This window comes from Leptidea sinapis, chromosome 30, assembly GCF_905404315.1.
Source record: "Leptidea sinapis chromosome 30, ilLepSina1.1, whole genome shotgun sequence".
Taxonomy (NCBI): Eukaryota; Metazoa; Arthropoda; class Insecta; order Lepidoptera; family Pieridae; genus Leptidea; species Leptidea sinapis.
The window spans coordinates 11,507,629-11,526,981 of NC_066294.1; the positions used below are offsets into that span (position 1 = coordinate 11,507,629).

The following is a 19,353-nucleotide window of genomic DNA, read 5'->3' on the forward strand; positions in this document are numbered from 1 at the left end:
TGACTTAAAAGAGTGGCAATGAGTTTCTTGCTACTTCTCATTAGCTCAACCCTTTACGAAGTAGCGGTAAATTCAATAAGAAACAATATTTATATATTTTTTTTTGACATTCATAAGTGTCATTTATGTGACCTACATGAATAAAGTGTTTTTGAATTTGAATTTGAATTTGAAGGAAAGGTAAATCAGGGGCACCCATTTTTCAAAATTTTTTACCGATTTCATGCAAATATGCCAATATTATAAATATGCTAATAGCAAACCATGTCAATAATTGTTTGGTAGTTTTATATGAATCGGCTTTTATCGACAATAACTAGAAACCAAAAAAAGTTAGTCGGTACTTTTGTGAGTAAATGAGATAATATTAATTGAATAACATCATTGGATATACGTCGATATTTTTATTGGGAATTCTCACATTTAAAATTATATCGCTGGAATATTTCACACATACGAAACTGGTTCTGAAACGTTCTAAATCTAATTCTACGAGGGATTGTATGTAGGAAATTAAATAACAACATGCAAATGAAAGTTTTTAGAATAAAAATAATAACATTGTTGTAGATAAATATAAAAAGGACAAGAAAAGCTAAAGTCAACACATGGTTTTTAGATTTGAGTATTAGTGAGTGAATGTTACAAGTTAATTGTTAAACACAATTTCTGTTGAAACTTTAAGAGCTTTGAGAAAACTTTACTTATGAGAGCGGTCCTAAAAAATAAATTACCCCAGGAGGGTACCGGCTCTTGTGGAGCCGGAGAATCCCTCCCCGAGCATTCGCGCTCGGGCTGCCCCTCGTATTCTGGGGAGGGCACAGTACCGCGTATGTCACAGGACAAACAGGGCAGCAACACCACGGCACCCCGCTCCACGCTTAATGTGGACTTTTGTAACATCCGGGGAATTCACTCCAACTTAAACGCCGTCCACCACCACCTTGAGACGGCGCAGCCGGCCTTGTGTTTCCTTACGGAGACGCAGATATCTCGACCTAGCGATACGTCATATTTAACATACCCCGGGTACAAAATTGAGCATAATTTCATGCCTCATGCCGGGGTATGTGTGTACGTTAGGGAGGATATCTGCTGTCGCCGTCTCGGCAATTTTGAGGGTAGGGGCCTGTCTACTCTCTGGCTCCGCGTAGATTTAGAGGACCGCGTCCGCATCTATGCGTGTGTCTACAGGTCCCATAGTGGTAACGCAGAAACGGATCACCTCATGGGCTGCGTTCAAGCGGCATTTGATGACGTGCTTGCTCAGGTCCCCTCCGCTGAAATCGTAGTCTTGGTTGATTTCAACGGGCACAATGCCGAATGGCTTGGATCACGTACCACAGACTACGCAGGGCGATCTGTGCATAATTTTGCATTGGCGTATGGTCTGTCCCAATTGGTTGAGTCGCCGACGCGGCTCCCGGATGTGGATAGCCACATGCCGTCCTTATTAGATCTTCTGCTGACTACACATCCCGATGGTTACCAGGTCTCTGTCGACGCCCCTCTCGGAACGTCCGACCATTGCCTGGTCAGGAGTGTAGTGCCTATCCGATGCCAACGCCGCAGACCACCAGCGACCCGCCGCGTTTGGCACTACAAGTCAGCAGATTGGGATAGGATGCGTTCCTTTTTTGCATCCTACCCTTGGGGAAGGGTTTGTTTCCTTTCAGATGATCCTAGTGCCTGCGCCGTTGCAGTAGCTGATGTGATACTGCAGGGCATGGATATTTTTATACCAAGCTCTGTAGTACCGATCGGTGGCAGATCACAGCCCTGGTTCGATGCGTCAGTTAAAGCAGCATCTGACTGCAAAAAACAGGCGTATCGAACTTGGGTTGCGGCGCTGGGCTCAAAGGATCCGAACTGCAAAGTTCTGAAGAGGAAATATAACCGTGCCTCCAGATTTTTTAAGCGGCAAATCGCCCGTGCGAAATCGAAGCACGTCGTCAAAATTGGCGAGCAGCTTTCCAGTTACCCGACCGGAACACGCAAGTTCTGGTCGTTGTCGAAAGCTGCTCTTGGTAACTTCAACCAGCCGTCCATGCCGCCGTTGCACATGAGGAATGACACCCTGGCCCATACGGCAAAAGAGAAAGCCGATCTCCTGTGCACTCTTTTTTCCTCCAACTCGACTCTTGACGACAACGGAAAAACACCGCCGACCATCCCGCGGTGTCAGAGCTCCATGCCTGAAGTACAGTTCCGACAGAAAACTGTTAGGCGAGCTCTGTTTTCGTTGGACGTCAGGAAGTCGAGCGGGCCGGATGGCATTTCTCCAATCGTGCTTAGAACGTGTGCCCCTGAGTTGACGCCGGTGCTAACGCGTTTATTCCGGCACTCTTATTCAAAAGGCGTAGTCCCTGATTCATGGAAGTCAGCCCTTGTCCATCCGATCCCAAAAAAAGAAGACAGTTCGGATCCGGCAAACTACAGGCCTATTGCTATTACCTCCCTACTCTCCAAAATTATGGAGAGCATAATTAACCGCCAGCTCTTGGTATACCTTGAGGGTCACCAGTTGATCAACGACCGGCAGTACGGCTTTCGCCATGGTCGGTCGACTGGCGATCTTCTGGTATACCTAACACACAGATGGGCGGCGGCTATTGAAAGCATGGGGGAAGGCCTGGCAGTTGGTCTGGATATAGCGAAGGCCTTTGATCGTGTATGGCACAAGGCGCTCCTCGCAAAACTTCCATCATTTGGGCTTCCCGAGAGCTTATGCAAGTGGACCTCCAGCTTCCTCACTGGGCGCAGCATACAAGTCGTTATCGACGGTTATTGCTCGAATCCCAAGCCCGTGAACGCTGGAGTGCCCCAAGGCTGTGTGCTATCTCCCACGCTGTTTCTTCTGCATATCAATGATATGTTGGACACCGCCAACATGCATTGCTATGCAGACGACAGCACTGGTGATGCCGTATACACGGGCCATGCAGGTCTCTCTCGGGAAAACGTCGACCAGTGCCGGGTGAAACTTGTGTCTTCTATCGAGTCCTCTCTCGAGAAGGTCGCGGAATGGGGTAAGTTGAACCTTGTCCAATTTAACCCCCAGAAGACTCAAGTTTGCGCGTTTACCACTAAAAAAACCCCATTTGCCGTATCACCGCTCTTCGAGAACACTTCCCTTAAAGCCTCGCCTAGTATCGGAATACTGGGTCTCGAAATCTCGAGCAATTGCCAATTCCGTGGCCATCTGGAGGGCAAAGCCAAACTGGCTTCAAAGAAACTGGGCGTCATAAATAGAGCACGGCAATACTTCAAGCCGGCCCACATTCTAGCGCTCTACAAAGCGCAGGTCCGGCCTCACATGGAGTATTGCTGTCATCTCTGGTCTGGCGCACCCCAGTATCAGCTCGATCCATTTGACCGCGTGCAACGCAGAGCAGCTCGAATTGTCGGGGACCCAGTACTCTGTGAACGGCTGGATCACTTGGCGTTGCGTAGAGACGTCGCTTCATTGTGTGTCTTCTACCGCATTTATCACGGGGAGTGTTCCGAAGAGCTGTTCAACCTGATTCCTGCCGCCGAATTTCACCTTCGCACGACACGCCACAAGTTACGATATCATCCCCACCATCTGGATGTGTGGCGGTCCTCCACAGTGCGGTTTTCAAGGAGCTTTCTTCCTCGTACCACGAAGCTGTGGAATGAGCTTCCTTGTGCGGTGTTTCCGGGACGATACGACATGGGTACCTTCAAGAAAAGCGCGTACACCTTCCTTAAAGGCCGGCAACACTCTTGTGATTCCTCTGGTGTTGCAGGAGAGTGTGGGCGGCGGTGATCACTTAACACCAGGTGACCCGTACGCTCGTTTGTCCTCCTATTCCATAAAAAAAAAAAAAAAAAAAAAACTTTACGAGTAAGCACTTAAATTTGTCCGGCGAATTCATAAGTATTTCTGTAATTGCAATGGTTATATCAATTTCACAAAACGGTGGTTTACAAAATTACTGGACTTTTAGTTAAGTATTAAATGAAGTACTTTTGAAGAGGATAATGAGATACTTGATTTTGCGTTCAATGAGCGAATTATGCGACATTCAGGCAAATATTTGTGATTAAATGTAAGGTATCTTAAGAAGCTCAAAGGCTGTGACGTTATGGTCCATGTTAGGGTGCTATGTGGCCCAAGTTGTTATTGAATTAATATAAAAAGACAATTAGTCAAAATGTAATATTAAATGAGTTATTGAATATCTGTGAATATCTGGATAATACTGAGGGCGAAATATACTCAGTCAGTCTCTTTTATGTTCAACTTAATATACAATTAATTTTGTTTATTAATAGCTTGGGGGCGATCACTTTACTACAACTTTTATACATATTTATTTATACACACAAACGTTTATAAAAAAACGTTACATGTACAATACATACTTCGTTTAAGAAAATACTAGATAGCTCGATTTAGGAGATATTGGGTAGGCATAACAACGTAATACTCAAAAACAATATCTCATAAAAAACTACTATCCTTCTTACATGAGAAACTAAAGTGCTATTCGCTCATGTATATACGCCCTAATACGTACTCTAGCATAAGCAAGATAAAAAGATTGATTAAACAAAAACAGCGAAAGAGGTATAAGAGGATTGAAATACTAAAGGGTCAGAGATAAATCTCTGATGTTACACAGAAAGGTGCGAATACTTTCCTCATATCCTTGCATAAAACTATTCAAAGTTTAGTAAAAGTACTGCACGACGAAACTAAAATAATTCAATCGCGATAAGATATATTTTAGGAAAATGGCACTTACTATATCTGCTCACATTATTCTGATATAGCTCTGGGAAAACCTCAAAAACACACACATATATATATTCAAAACCGGAAAAAAGGACACTTAGTCTCCTAAATTATATAGACTCACCTGTCTTACCTCCTTTGTATTTAATATATTGGAGAAGACATAGGAAAATGAGCCCTCTACATACCAGCCAGCATGCATAGCGTGCTGGCAGGTCGACGGACACGGCTTTTTATGAATTAACAAAAAGACGCTATAGCAGAGAAAGACAGAGTGAGAGAGACAGCACTCTGTCTTTTTACGGACACTGAAGAATGTTTTTTCAACACCTACCGAGCTATCACACAAACACTCAATGACAAGAAGGTTGAACCCACCATCGGGATAAGATGAGAAGATGGTCTGCTGAAAAATAGGTTATTGGTCAGCCAGGAAACAACCAGGAGAACCACCAGAGGTTTTTACGGATTACGGTAGATGGTAAATCTCTTGAATGGAAAAAGAAGTGAGGTATCTGGGATTGATAGCAAGCTCAATTTCCGTAAGCACGTGCAGGAGGTGAAATCTACAGCCACCAGGGCACTCATGATCTGCAAGCGTTTAGCCGGAAGGAACTGGGGGCTTTTCTCTAAAATCCTTAGATAAATGTATTTATTGGTGGCTAGGCCCATTATCACATACGGTTGTGTGGTGTGGGCAAATACGACATCTACTGTAGCGATGAAACTATGCCCTATAAAACTACAAAGGTTAGTATGCGTCTGCGTCACAGGCACTATGAAATCCTGCCCAACCGCAGCCAGGTGATATTAGATCTTCCACATCTGCATAAAGCAGTAACAACGGCCGCCAGAATGGCGGAATAATCACAATAAAACTATCGGGATTAGAACATAAAGCATAAATGAAAACCAGCCTGACCTAAAGCTACTGACAAAGTGCTCTCACACCTGTTTTATTCCACATGAAAGAATTTCCCCAGAATTTTGCTTTGAGCGGAAATTCAAGCCCATTATTAGCAACAAGAAAGACTACTGTGAAACCACGGTAAGGTTAGATAGTTATACCATTAAGTGGTATATGGATGGCTCCAGGACTGAAACCGGTACCGGTGCTGGATTTTATGGCCCAGCAATAAATTATCATGAAGCCTTAGGTAAAGCAGCAACTATATACCAGGCGGAATTATATGCACTAGACCGGTGCCTTCAAATGAATCTCGACAGGAACTACCAGTAAAGGAACATTGCTATAATGTCTAATAGCCAAGCAGCTCTCAAGGCATTGACATCCTACACAAGAACTTCACGGTTAGTGTGGGAATGCAGAAGAAAACTGGATATCCTCTGCCAGAGCAACATAGTTACCCTGGCCTGGGCACAAAGGCATAATAGGTAATGAGATAGCTGACCGGCTAGCTAAGGATGGAGGAGGAGAGGGAGGAGAGGAGCTCTTATCCGCAATGGCCTGAGGAATCAAGAAATGCTGGAAGCAGCCAGGCACTGGTCCTCGCTACCAGGCTATCGGCAGGATAAGCTGCTCCTAGGCAACTATCAACGTAAGCGCGTCAAACAATGCATAAGCTTGGACAAGAGATAACTGAGAGCCCTCACGGGTTTCCTCTCAGGTCACTGCAAGCTGAATGGGTACCTAGTCAGAATGGGTTTCAGTAAATCAAACATGTGCAGATTCTGTTCCTGGAATATGAAGAATTACCAGAATCAGGCTGGAGTGTCTTAAAATACCTTCACTCAAAGCAGAGGACGTGTCCTGCCTGGACCCCCTGAGGATCCTACGCTTCTTAAATATTATAGATCTTAAGAATATTATAATTTAATTCAATTGGTTTCGAAGAAACTGGGCGTTATAAATAGGGCACAGCAATACTTCATGCTGACCCACATTCTAGCGCTATACAAAGCGCAGAGCTGGCCACATATGGGGTATTGCTGGTCTGGTGCACCCCAGTATCAGCTCGATCCATTTGACCGCGTGCAGCACAGAGCAGCTCAAATTGTTGGGGCTACGGGTCTACGAATGGCTGGCTCACATCTTAGCGTTGCGTAGAGACGTCGCTCCATTGTGTGTCTTCTACCGCATTTATGACGGAGAGTGTTCCCAAGAGCTGTTTCACCTGATTTCTGACACCGAATTCTTCGCACGCCACGCCACAAATTAGGATATCATCCTCATCATCTGGATGTATAGCGGTCCTCACAGTGCTCCCTTATGCGGTGTTTCCGGGACGATATGAATTGGGTACCTCCAAAAAAGCGCGTACACCTTATATCTATTGTGCTCGTACGCTGACTTTACTTCCTTTTCGATAAAAAAAATACAGAGTGTAATGATCACTTCACACAAGGTGGATTGTGGGCTTGTTTGTCCTGCTATACCATAAAAATCCATGATTATCTCAGAATATTTTTATGCGTCTGGTTATTCGTAAAAACATCTCCACACTGTTGTACATTTATTACCCCTAATGGAAGCCTGTTTTCTTTAAGTGGCTCTACAAATGTTAAGAAATTATTCATCAAGGAAAAAGGTACGTTTTTTGTCGGAACAACTTATCGCGCTTTGTTCAAGCAAATGTGAAAGTATCTTTTTCATTTACGTTGGAAGTTGTATGGATTGTTTAGAAACTCAAGTCTTGTGAGAACGTTTACACTCAACACTTATTGCATTTTCTTCTTGTTGTTTCATATAATACTGAGAGTCTGATAAATGGGGGATGTGGTAATAATATGTATTATTATATTATTATCAATGTAGATGTGGCGTTCAGGTAGATGCTCTTGGGCGTCACGGGTTGTCCTGCCTAAAGTCAGCAGGCCATATCAGTCGTCACGCCAACATTAATGAAGTCATCCGAAAGGAATTTTCCGCTCTTAATATACCAGCTGTTTTAGAGCCAAATGTAATTACCCGCCGCGATGGCAAGCGTCCTGATGAAATGACGCTGGTGGCTTGTCACGGGGAAGGGCGCTGGTGTGGAACGCGACTTGCGACGACACTCTGGCTCCTTGTCATGTCCAAGTTACGTCAGTTGGTGCTGGGACTGCTGCTTCGACTGCCGAAGACAACAAGCGTAGCAAATATATCAGTCTCAGTGAGTCTTACATTTTTGTGTCGTTTGGGGTATAGACACTTGGTCCGTGGGACCCAGAGGCGCGGAGAATGTTCAAAGTACTATATTCGCGCCTCAATAAGCCTACTGGAAACCCAAGCACTGTCAGCTATTTCGGTCAACGGATCAGCCTAGCTATCAAAAAAAGCGAAAATGCAGTTCCACGTAGTGATGGATGACTTAAGCCATATGCAGCAGGTGCAATTTCGCGAATGAGGTCACTCGTCGAATGCAACTCAGATGGACAGCGTTCGGGAAGCTCCTTAAAATCTTCATGCTCACTCAGAGGACAATGGAATAGGCTATGCTTGGAGTTTCCCTGCGAGATCGAATTAGAGATGAGGAGATTCGTAGGAGAACCAAAGCTACCGACATAGTCCAAATGATTGCGAAACTGAAGTGGCAGTGGGCAGGGCACATAGTTCGACGGACAGATGGCCGTTGGGGCAGTAAAGACCTCGAATGGCGACCGCGTACCGGAAGACGTAGTGTTGGTAGGACCCCAACAAGATGGACCGAAGATCTGGTCAAGATCGCCGGAATACGTTGAATGAGGACAGCGCAGGACCGATCGTCGTGGAAATTTTTGGCGGAGGCCTTTGTCCAGCAGTCTTCTGACTGATGATGCATGGTTCTTTTCTGGTTATGCACTGGCCACTAACATCGTATAATAATAGATTAAATAGGCTAAGGGGTTCTATGATTTAAAAGATGGGCTGGGAATTTCTTATCAGTTCTTCTGTCCATATCAAAGTCCTTTTATGATCTGATGTAGCTTCGTGACGTTTAGCAAGTATTGTTGCAATATGTTATGTTATTGTCACTCCCTAAGATAAATAAATATATTTCTGCTCCGTATTCTTCAACTTACTCGTTAATTGCTTGCTAATTCTGCACATAACTTCTTCACAGATTCTGTCGCGCAGAGAAACTCCGAGCATAACTCTCTCCACAGCTCGTTGAACAACATTAAACTCCAAGAGGGATGTTAAAACCACACGTTTGAAGGACCACAGGACTGATAACACACAAAATGGAATTACTAGACCATTGAGACCTTAATTAGTTTTCAGGCACTAAGTAGCCAGACACCAATGAAAAATAATTACGAAAAGTAAACCTAAATTTTATTATCTATTTCTCCTAAGAAACAAACGAGAAATAACCAGAAATACTGCAAACTCTCGAACAAATTGCAAATTGTATTCAAATCCGTATCAGATTTGTACTTTGTTATAGATAAAACATCTATTAAACTTTATGAAGGACTTACACAATTTATTTTTCATTTTCTCGTAAGCCTTGTCCACTCTGCGTCTTATTAAAACGTCAGATTAAAAACCAACGCTACAGGGAACGCAAATTAGATTGCTTCTGTGTTAAATTGCTTTTCTAAGGTATTGTTTTCCTTAGACATTCTTGCTAATAAGAAATTTGTATTATACATTAATAAAGATATTTGGAGGTCGCGAAACCAGTCTATTAAATATGATGTCAAATATAATATGTATGTCATACAGAAACTATAAGCCATAAATACAAGTAAAATAATTTATGAATAAATCTTTGAAGGAAATTGTTTATGCTATTATATCTTCCGAATTACTTACCTTGGTGTCTTACAAATGGCTTATTGGTATTTTGCATATTCTTGGTTAATTCTCAGGTATAACTTTATACCAGTTTTATTTGTAAGGCTGTTCATGTATTGCACGTATTAGATTTATGATTTAAATAAGCATATTTATTTCACTTCCTTATATTGCTACGTGATTTATTGCATCAATAGGTAGCACATACAAATAATAGTAATTTATTCATATTAAAGGTATAAGAATTGCATGAGTGGTGTAATAAATTAAATCTCTATTAAGATATTTTATACTTTTGAGTTTTGAGTCGGTTTTTTTAAATGTAGTTTGTTTTTATTTAAATAAAGTAGAATATTTTTTTTTAAATAGGGAACCTTACATGCGACACTCAAGTAAATATAATATTATATTATATGGAATATTATCTTCTAGTATACTTATATATATAAATGGAGAGCCGGTTTTTTCTTTGGTTATATTACGAAAAGTACTGAACTGTTCAAAATAATACTTTTACCATAAGATGCAGATGGTTGGTTTTACTTTGAAATACCTATACATATACACCTATATATTCGTCAATATATATATATATTGTCTGTCGTTTGCCGGGTCAGCTAGTAAAATATATTTAAATGTAATTAATACGTTACAATACAATTCCAAATGAACAATATTAAATTTGAATATTACCAGCCGCAGTACACACAAAATGGAGCGTTGTAATCCCTTTTGTTTTATCAGAAAATCTCGTGTGATTTATATTAAATTGTGATTCATTTCGGCCTGTATGCTTATTAAGATTACAACATTTTACAAGTAATTTAAAATATATCCGTTTTGTTTGTACTAGATTCCATTAGGTAATGTCAGTCATTTAAAAAATTGTATATTCTTATTGTTGTCATATTATATTTCAAACCATATTTAGTTAAGCCTGCTTTAACCTTTAATATATTCATTGTTTCTTTTATCATAAACTTCGTCGTAAATCAAATGAATTAACTAAATCAATATTTACATTTTTGTTTCGCATTTACGTTCTAATATTTCATTATTGCTAGCTAGTTTTTACTTTAAAAAATCTTTCTATTTAAATATTAATAGATTTCTTCAGTTAATGATGGTTACGATAAAAACTAATTATATTTTGATTCGAGTTCATATTTTCAAACAAATCTGCAAACGTTCTGCACGTGGGTGATAATGATAGACTAATATACTATGGTATAGATGATCTGAGAGCCCGATATAGGATGACCTACTTTGATTTGTCAATATGTGCGATAAAGAGCTAATGCCAAGCTAGCTGTCTGTTAATGACTTGTTAATCCAATCTCTTACTGTAACACTATTATACTTTCTTATGTATCTTGCTGTATGTATATTCGTTAGAAATGGGAGTTTCTTATCAGTCCTTCTTCTCATGTCACAGCTTCTCTACGAACTAATGTAGCCTGTTGATGTTGTTACAGTAATGTTATGTTATTGTTACTCTCTATGGTAAAAAATATATATTTGTTTGTCTAAAAACGTCGAAAGTCATGATCAATGATGTGTGTGTTACACATAATTACGTCGATGTATAGTATATATAGGTGAATTATACGAAAGTGTAAAGCTTTACGGTTCTTATAATAACTTATTATATACAATTTGGTATTTATAAGTGATATCCGTCACTTCAGGTCGTGGCTCCTAATACTCGTAGTTGAACTTGACATACGTCACTCGGACGGAACCCGAAAGGCACTGGTTCGAATCCGCATCGTTCATAAATTTTGATAAAAATTCAATTTGTATTCTTATTAATATATATTTAAGAACCCGAGCGACATCAGCCAGATGACTAATACATAACAAATCTACAGAAATATTGGTATTAAAAGAGTGTCAATAAGGGTCTAAAATATGTTTTCATCTAATCTGAAATCTGAGTGTTCAAATTAATTATCATAGTAAAACCCGTAATAAAATATCACTGAGTGCATGAACGATTCATATATTTTTCCTATACCTTGTTAGTGCTAAAGCCATTATTTTTAAAGGGCTAATGGTCTCTTTTTTCTGTTCAAAGTATCTTCTTAACCACAAAATGACGTAAAACGTAATCACAAAAGTTTTTATGGGTATTGGAACCCAATCTGCATTGAACCATCGAATTAAAATCGTCTACCAGTTCAACATAAATACAGTAAAATTAACTCTAATTTCGAAATACGTTTGGACTAAATGTGTAATTACATTCAAATAATAGTTCATAGCTGCATAGCTAAATAGTGGCTTGTATATTACTGAGCCAAATATTATTATAAGTTTTGAATTGTTTAACCATTAGGCAGGTCATTAATACTAATGTGAATGTAGTTACGGCTCGTAATATCTCTCTCTATAGTTCGTATAGTTATCGAAGTGAATTTTTCGATTGGCCCGCACGTCAACACCCTCATGCTAGTTGATCAACTAAACCATATTATATATAATTATCATACTGGGAGTGGGAGCATAGTTGCAGGCTCCTTTGCACAGGATTCCGGCTAGATTATGGGTACCACAACGTTATTTGCTGTTTCAAAACCTTTATTTGTAATCGTTCACAAGTCGTCAACATTAGGCGTGAAAATGGTCTTAGCACTTGTATCTCTCGTTGCGCCCATGTTTGTAGAGGAATTCCTCAAGGCTCAATTTTAGGGCCACTTCTGTTTATACTTTACACAGCGGATATCGCTAACTGTATAAAGAATTGCAAATACCATATCTATACTGATGATATACAGTTGTATATATCTTTTAAAGTAGGAGATTTGAATTCTGCTCTTGCGAAATTACAGGAAGACCTAAATCGCATATCTATATGGTCAAAAAATAACTGCCTTGAGTTAAACGCGAAAAAAACAAAATATATGATATTAGGAAGTAACCATCAAGTCAACACAACATCAGACCATAAACCCAAAATTTTTATAAATGGAGAACAAATAGACAGAGTCTCTGAAGCGCGCAACCTGGGAGTTGTATTTGACGAATCCTTGCGATTTCAAAATCACATTCTTGGTGTCGCGAAAAATTGTTTTTATAGGTTAAAGTTACTTTATCGCATCAGAAATTCGCTAAGCGTTTGGGTTCGCAAAGAGTTATGTGAATCACTTATTCTCTCTAAATTTAACTACGCTAATACAGTGATTGGGCCTAGGTTGTTGGTGGCTTCAAAAAAACTTATACAAAGGGTACAAAATGCTTGCACAAGATTTTGTTATGATATTCCTTACCGTGCACACGTAACACCCTTTTTGAACACCAACAACATAATGAAGATGGAATTACGTAGGCAATTTCAGTTTGCCTCGTTACTTTTTAGCGTGGTTAAGTACAGAATACCATTTTACCTATATAAAAGGCTTAGGTGGTTATCGGACTCAAATGAGAGTTATCAGACGCGTCACGGCAAGACTCTCCTTGAAGTGCCTCTACACGGTACCGCAGCATTTAGGGGTAGCTTTAAATACAGCGCCTCCAAATGCTGGAATGATTTGCCGCCACCTATTAAAGATCAAAAAAATTTGTTCTCCTTTAAAAACAAACTGAAATCTTTTCTATTAGAAAAACAAAAATGTTCAGAGGCATAAAATCAAAAATAAACAGCATGAATAAATAAAATAAAAAATCAAAATATGTCTTATTTAATAAAATTAAAATAAAAATATTTTTAAACTCGTTTTCCAATTCAATCTTTTAGTTTCTTTTATTTTATTTTTCTACTATTTTTGGATGGTCACTTTTAAGACCTATAACAAAAGGAACCGTGTTGTCTACAGCTACTGTCAACGAGTCGACTTGGTAGGTACCTACTGAAAATCAGTACTGGAAATCATTTCCAAAAATACTGAGTGGGTGTCCTTTTCATGACCCCGTATTTTTTTATTTGTTAATTTAACTATGTATATATGTTTTGTGATGTCATGAATAAATGCATACTTTACTTTACTTTACTTTACTTTACAACGGCGCCAATTTCTGCCGTGAAGCAGTCATGTGTAAGCATTACTGTGTTTCGGTCTGAAGGGCGCCGTAGCTAGTGAAATTACTGGGCAAATGATACTTATGTCTCAAGCGCAATTGTAGTGCCACTCAGAATTTTTAGGTTTTTCAATAATCCTGAGGGGCACTACATTGTAATGTGCAGGGCGAATCAATTACCATCAGCTGAACGCCCTGTTCGTCTTGTTCCTTATTTTTATTAAAAAAATCAGCAACTAGTAACTCATATGTCTACTGAACCAAAAACATATTTTCCTTATTGTATAATAATAATTTAATGATATTTAAATGAACGATATTTAAGTATTTTTTACACAAATTATCTTGCCGAAATTGCAAGACAACGATATGTTTAATACAATATGGGTACTTACTTAAACATATATAAATACATATAAACATCCATGACTCGGAAACAAACATCAATATTCATCATATAAATGCTTGCACCTACCGGGATTCGAACCCGGGACCTCTAGCATAGTAACCACTCGGCTATACAGGTATATAACTAAAAAAGTTTTTATTTATTCTTATATACATATAGACATAAGAATGTCTGCTTTCATATGTAAAGCAAAAGAAAATTGAATGTGAAAAAATATATATATCCCAGAGAAGCGTGATTGTTAACAAGATCGTTACGAAGGAACGTGCTCGTACTATCAAAGTGATACGATGAAGGCTTTATATCGTCGCTTCCCATTTCCTTTATTACGTGAAATTTAATTTGTAGTGCATGCATTTGAATTAGAAAATAGTTCCACTTTGGCAGTGAAGGACTAAAATAAATTCAATGTTAATCAAGTGTTAATTAACTTTAACCCAACTAAAAGTTTGGTCAGTTTCAATGACCTATGTTAGTTTTATGACATTTTCATTTAGGTTAGTCATCAAGTTCATACCTGTATTAATTCTCAATAAATCTCCTAAAAATATGAGAGATAGCTCTTTCGATTTGGAAAGACGTGTAGAAAAATATTTTATCAACAAAAAACAGATAGCATTTAGTTCTTTCGTAAATAACTCAAAAGTTTTTATATTTAAGGAATTTGAAAAAATATACTTAAAGAGGAGGAAATTTCCAATAAAAAAGTTCTGGCTCTCGGAACTCTATCTCCACTATTTATAATTTAAATTTAACGCCAATAGTATATAAGTAGCGCAGTGCCGCTAAAAGACGGTAACTAGTTTTTGAGTTATTTACGACAAACTACTTGCTATGATTTTTCAATTGAATATGTTAATAATAAATGCAATATTTTATATGCTAAATACACACTTTTGATACATTTTTTAGACGTCATTATGATTCTGGTGAGCCATCACTTATATTTTCAGACTGCTTTTTGACTAGCTTAAAAAGAAAAATACAAGTTATTGCAATATTTAGGACCCGCACAACCAGGAAAGTTGGAAATTATGAATAAATCTACAATCTACACAAATGAGAGATATATATACGTAAAACGTTTATATATGTAAAATATTTTTTTAAATTATTCCTCCATTTTTCCTGTTTTTACTAGCTGACTTATTTATACAGTTATTACAAAGTACCCCATTGTTTCACACTTTGAGAGCCACAGATGTGTCTCACTGTGGGCTCATTAAGGCCAACAATATGACTTAACAAAATTACAGTTTATGGAGAATATTAGCCAAAAGTGCTCGCACAGTATGTAACAACTTTGAAACACTTTCAAGTTTAGTAAATTAAAGTCGTAGCCCCTTGCTCTAAATAATTTCATGGTGACTACTCTTAAAAATAAGGTTATGCGTTTAACTTAATCTAGTAGGACAAGCCGCGGCAAATCAAGTCCAATCATGAGTTTTTCAAACCACTTCGGAAAAGGTTGAGCGTTAATGAGGTGAAGTGGCTAGAAACTCATTGCCATTCCTTAAAAACGACATTACAGATTATTTGTTTGTAATAAATGAAACATGATCAACAAAATACTCAAATTATCAAATATTCAATCTCTTAGATGAATGAGTTAGTAAAAAAAATTGTGTAAATTAATAAAGTGTTTCTATTTCTATTTCTAAATAAAAACACAACATATATTAAGTACATCAGATGCATCAATCCACACACACTGTAAAAAAAATATAAGATAATTTTATTAGCGATTTAAAAACATGTATAATAAGTAAATAACTTTATAACATCACCACACTTATATATTAAAACATCAAATGGAGGCACCACAAGTAGCGTCCGTTCACGAATATATTGTAGAGAAGGAAATGAATAGCCCCGAGACGAGCAGTGACATTGAAGTGAACATGACGAACACTGTCATGAGAACTAAACTAAATAATAAAAAGAAATAGTACATTCATTCTTCTCACATGTTATCTATAAGTAATTAAAACAATAAAAAAAAATCAGATTTAAATTTTACTTTTCACCAGCACAATATGTAAACTATCAGACAACATGGATTACGTTATGATTATCTTATAGCAATTTAAAGAATACTAGCAAAGCTTCTTCTCTCTCAGAGCACCATTTGTTTCCGGAGCGGTGGAAGTGTAATTAGCATAGAAAGGAATTCCAATTTAGAAGAAAATTAATAATAATTTATTTTATGCCTTTTGCAGGAAAATCTTAACACGATCCAGTTAACAATGGTTTCATTTTAAAAAATTACACAATATACAAGTGATTTGTTGAATAATCATAATATTATTATTCATGTTTTGATTACATTTTGTATAATTTAAAATTTTTTTAAATTATCAATACTGTTTATAAAGTATGTAGGTATTCGGTGATAGTTCATATTCAAATTCAAATTTAACTAATTAATATTATTGTTATTAACTTAAGTTTGTATGTATGCCTTAATAAATGAATATATAAACATCACTCTGTATGTGCCACTATGCCTGAGTGAGAATTGTTATGGAACCCATTTGTTGGTCCAATACATTTAAATTAAACGATTTATATTATTTGTACTTACTTGCTTTTTGGAGTCTTGTAGTTTACCTGCAAACAAAATATAATATATAAATAATTAAATATATGTAAACGGCTATAAATAAATAAATGTAACCAGTGGGAGGCTCCTATGCACAGTATGCCGGCTAGATTATGGGTAACACAACGGCGGCTATTTCTACCGTGAAGCAATAATGTGTAAGCATTATTGTGTTTCGGTCTGAAGGGCGAAATTACTGGGCAAATGAGACTTGACTCATGTGTCAAGGTGACCAGTGCAATAATTGTAGTGGCGCTTGGAATTATTGGGTTTATCACGAATCCCGAGCGGCACTGCATTGTAATGGGCATCGCGTATCAATTACATCCTGCTCGTCCCTTATTATCATAAAAATAATACGGCACTAATATTTAGAAATTTAAATTGAAGAAATGACAACTGTTATAACCAAATACATAATACTAGAATGATTAATATCATAGACATACTAGCTTTTGATGTTAATTAGTATCAAGCTGTGAAACTCTAAAGAATTTTGGCATAGCTTTTTACGAAGCACAGCAATTTTATGTGCAACTTTCATTATGATCAACTAAGTAGTGGAGGCGTGGAAGCATAAAAAATAAAACCTAAAAATCTAAGCCAAGTGATAATAAATTACAATTATGAAATTATAAGACCATCAATATAAATAGGAAACGTGAATTTTTTAGAAAAATAGATTTATAAAATATAAAAAAAACGAATTTTAATTACTGTAAATGTGTCACTTACGGTTTGTGTAAAAATACTAAAAGATTATGGAAATATTGTTGCTTTTTTTTAAGTATGAATTCGTAAGAATCCACAAGAATGATACAAATATGATCACATAGTAGGGAAGGATACTCACGTATTTAATACTACATCTTTGCTGTGACTCAAAGTCGCGAGTTGTAACTATTGCTATGTTTCTGACAGTTTAAACATAATATTCCTATGTTCCTGAGTTGCCAACAACCACTACATAACTTATTAATAACTTTGTTAAGTTAGCTGTAGGTTCCAATGTTATCTAATAGGACAGTTGGAGTTGGTTTCAATGTTTTGATAACTAAATACCAGTTCATTTTACAATAGAAAGGTTGTATGACGCTGTTTTACTATACCAGTAAATATTAACACAAGTTAAATAATGCTTATGAAAATAAATGGGAGTTCAATTTTATAAACGAATTTCTATAAAGTAACAAAGTCAATCAAATGAAAAATAAACTAATTAATAAATTTATATCTATAAGTTATTTAAGACGTATTAACTAATTATTAATAAGTATAAAATTAACACGGTTGCAAATTACGAACTGCAAAAAGTAGCGGTTTTCGCAGTTTTTAAAATATAACAAATTCATGTTATATTTTATTTGAATATAAAATGTAAAAATATTTTTTATAGGTGTTAAGAAAAGAGGCTATATATTACAGAAAATATCTCATGGCTACCGTTCAAGCCTTAAATTCGTATTCCGTAGATTTTCCCGAGAAACTGTTTCGAATTATAAATTCAGGAAGCGAACAGTTGGTGAAAGGAAGCAGTAAAATATTGCTTTAGTTTGCAATCGAATGTTTGAAAATAAGCTTTATATGTCCTTTGTATACTTGCGTTGGATTGAAAGTTCCATTGGTACCAAGAAATCTGGATAAAAGCACAATTAACTCTTCTTGCTTAGTAGAACTAAATTTTAATGCGGTTTGGTTGGTTGACTGGTTGATTTGGGACAAAAGTTCGACAAAAAATTGATAAAGTGTGGCAGCCCTTAAAAATTTACTTGGACCTATCATGTCACGATAACTGTACTTTTGACCAAAGACTCACATTTCTATTATTATATCGGATATGATGTGAATTTGCAACCGACTCAAAATATTATTTTCAATTTTAGAAACACGAAGTGACCACGAACTAGAGAGAAAGAAAATGTCAAAAACCTAAATCATAAGATTTTGGTTGTACAGCTGTTCCTTTAGATGTTTTCAAATTTATCGATATATAACCTAAATAATCAGAGAATTAACTCAATCATAATAACAAAAGTAATATTAAAACTCAAGCCATTTATAAGTTTTATCGTTTCTAACGGACAGTACGACTCATACGATTTTATTTTGACTAGACTTATGACTTATTATCAATCATGAAAAGCTTATTAATCTATATCATTCTAAATAATACATCATAAATATTCAATTCTCCAAAACAGCCAATTAACGTCTGCCGTGTCATGAAAACCCACTATAATAATTCTCGAAACTTCTCTGTGGGAACGTTGTCAAAGAGCCCCAATTAGCTTTGTTTACTATTGATGAAGTCAAAAGGCTTAGTTAAGATTGGTCAACGTTATTGGCCTTTTGAGACTTACTCTGCTTGTCCGTGGACTATCTTTGATCTTGTCTATTGTCGGTTTCTTTAATATAGAAGTAACAATGGTACGAGAGCCAACTGCATCTTTTTTTCTTTATTCGATTTTCAGTCAAGGTTGACAAATAAATTACCTAGAGATTTTATCAACGGATTAGGTTTTTTAGTGAAACCCGAAGTAGCTAAAATAGAAGAAAGGAGCAAAAACTGTGTTCTTAGACTTTAATTTTTGTCAACTAAATCCAAATTACTTTATGTATGTTAAGTAGGACAAGGTTGTAGCTGACTTGCTGAAGAAGGTAATACATTAATTGTGTCGTACACAATTAATTACGTAATATATAGAACCAGAAGCGTTGTGCCTGACACAATCAAACTGCCAAACGCGATCAATAGGTGAGCTATAGCGACGACTTTTAATATTATTTGGACGAACTTCACTGCTGTCCTTAAACCCCCATTGAAATAGGAAACAAGAAAC

At 37.1% G+C, this 19,353-nt stretch overlaps 1 protein-coding gene across 1 annotated transcript in view; it reads right to left on the reverse strand.

Annotated features, from left to right (window-relative positions):
* LOC126973809 (calexcitin-1) overlaps positions 1 to 19,353 on the reverse strand; it is a 68,794-nt gene that overhangs the window by 40,597 nt on the left and 8,844 nt on the right. Inside the window, exon 2 of the mRNA XM_050821150.1 lies at positions 16,496 to 16,521. The gene's annotated coding sequence lies outside the window, so the exon portion shown is untranslated. The remainder of the gene's footprint in view (positions 1 to 16,495; positions 16,522 to 19,353) is intronic.